Source organism: Glycine soja, chromosome 14, assembly GCF_004193775.1.
Source record: "Glycine soja cultivar W05 chromosome 14, ASM419377v2, whole genome shotgun sequence".
Taxonomy (NCBI): domain Eukaryota; kingdom Viridiplantae; phylum Streptophyta; class Magnoliopsida; order Fabales; family Fabaceae; genus Glycine; species Glycine soja.
Genome location: NC_041015.1, coordinates 10,242,907 through 10,245,232, shown reverse-complemented (window position 1 = coordinate 10,245,232; position 2,326 = coordinate 10,242,907). Strand labels below are relative to the sequence as shown.

Below are 2,326 nucleotides of genomic sequence, written 5' to 3'. Positions count from 1 at the left end.
AAGTAGAGTCGGCTTAGCTGACATTTATATCGTCACAAGTAGGATCGGGCATTCCCCAAGACATTTTTTACTTTAGTTTTAATATATTTAATTATTTTCTCTCAACGTCGGTTTAGCTGACTCTATTATTAAATATATTACAGAAAGAATAGAACCCGAGAGGAGACAGAAAAACTGAGGAAATAATCTAGAAGAATTGCTCTTGCTTAAAAGTTACAATACATAAGGTGCAAAAAATAAAAGCTAAAAATATTTTTTTAAAATGAGAGGGAAAAATATGAGGGAAGTAATATAAATCTGCATTTAATAAATTTGTCAGATAACATCTGGGTCATATTTATCACTTAAAGACAATCAGATCTAATCATGTAAGCCACATAGACAATGGCACATGTATATCATATTCTTTCAGAACTAGTTTTAATCTATAAATCAGCAGTGCCTTAATAAATGCAAAGAAGAAAAACTTAAAGTTGGCTCGACTCAGGATTTTTCCGCAGCATTTACACAAATCATGTCACTGAATGAGGTTCGTAACTTAAAGAATGAAAAATTATAACTGCAAAGACACAAAGTGCAGTTAATTTAAATTTGCAAGGCACAAAGTGCAGCCTTCATGCAGTATATAGGGGACTAGGAAGCAGAAGGAAATGGTCAAACTCACATTCTAGTTAGCAATCTGGAGAACTTGTTTCAATTAAGAGTACGTACTGTGATAATAAACAATAATTTGCAATGATTATACGTGCAGTTGTAGCCTGGAGAATATCTTCATTGCATACTCACTTAGGTACTTCTCGTTATCAATTGGATCAGTTTCACTATCACATTGTTCAGCACTGCAGTATCAAAGAAACATAAAAGTTTCTAGTGTTCAGTAAGTTTTCTAGTTCCATAATTTAACTGGTGTTCAAGAAATGTATTTTAAACTTGCAAGTAATGAAATTGAAACAAAGAGTAGTGTGATGTCAGACCAAAACAAGTATGATAATCTACACAAAAGGATAAAGGGGTGTTGAACTCATATCAAAGCCAATTAGTTAACAAGTATTTAAGTCACTGCTTAAACTATCAATGCCTTTTACAATCCCAGTTAGCCTTATTTAACTTCATAGTTCATACATAAAATAAAAATCTTCAAATGGATCAGTTTATTGAACTCATCCTATGGCTGAAATGATTTCATTATTTCAATGAGCACAAAAGAATAAAGGGGCAGAGAGTGACACAGTATAGGAATTAACTTTTAACAGAGAAAACGTTTATTAGCAGAAAAAAACCCAAGAAAATCAATCAACAATATGAAGGTCCTGACTGTGTCTAGTAGTATGATATTAGAAACATACCTTTCAATTTCCTTCCATGTTCAATAGCAAGGGCATTGAGGACAACGAACGAAAGGAGTGTGGAGACCACAGTATGAAGGTCCTGACTGTGTCTGGTAGTATGATATTAACTTGAAGAAGCCGGTTCCTCGCTCAAGAGCTTCACCAAATAGCTTAGGTACAAAAACAAGGGTTATTGGTGAAATGGAAAGAGAAACAAAAATCCATGAGAATGTGAGAAGGGTTAATAACTGCGTTGAATGGAAAGGGACCCTCCTTCACTCCATCGTGGTTGAGACTTAATTGAGAGGTCAGTGTATGAAATTGAAACTTAATTTTGGATTAGGTTTTTCCGGCACAGAGGGGCAATGCGATCGAATGTTGAAATTTTCTTAGAATATTGGTATTTAATATTAAAAATAACATATACTACCAACGCATAAAATAAAAATAAAATAAAAATTATAAAAATATTATCAAGCCTCGGCTTACCCGACGCATATAATAAGAAAATATTGTAAAACATAATAAAATAGTATAAAGCGTCAGCTAGTTCAACGCAAATGTTCGTAAAATAAATAATAAAGAAATCAAAATCGGTTTAGTGTCCACTAGGAGTCGATTTAGTGTAAATATAATAAGTGATATAATTTGATTGGAAATGAGAGAAAAAGACAAATGAAAAGTGTCAGAAGAATGTTTAAAATAATAAGATTTTCAAATATCACCGCACTATCTATTAAAAGCAAACTATGGCAAAACATGAAGCACCTGGTCCACGCCTGCAGCCCATTTTACATTGAATGCAATTCAACCTAAGAGCAACTGCGTCGCATTGATTAAGAAGCACCCGTGCTTGATAGGAATGGCACTTTTCTAGCTATTATTACCATTGGAGTGCAGTGCTTGTTAAGCATGAAATGTTATAGAAGCGGTGCTGCTACTGCACATTAATATTGATGGCTGATCATGAATGACTTTGTCTTTTTGCTTTTCTATCA

At 33.4% G+C, this 2,326-nt stretch overlaps 1 long non-coding RNA gene across 1 annotated transcript; it reads right to left on the bottom strand.

Moving 5' to 3' along the window:
- Positions 1-473: 473 nt before the first annotated feature.
- LOC114383140 lies at positions 474-1,692 on the bottom strand. The gene is made up of 2 exons (XR_003660410.1): positions 1,347-1,692; positions 474-839 (listed from the first exon to the last, which is right to left on the bottom strand). It is a non-coding gene; the product is annotated as an uncharacterized LOC114383140 (long non-coding RNA).
- Positions 1,693-2,326: the final 634 nt, after the last annotated feature.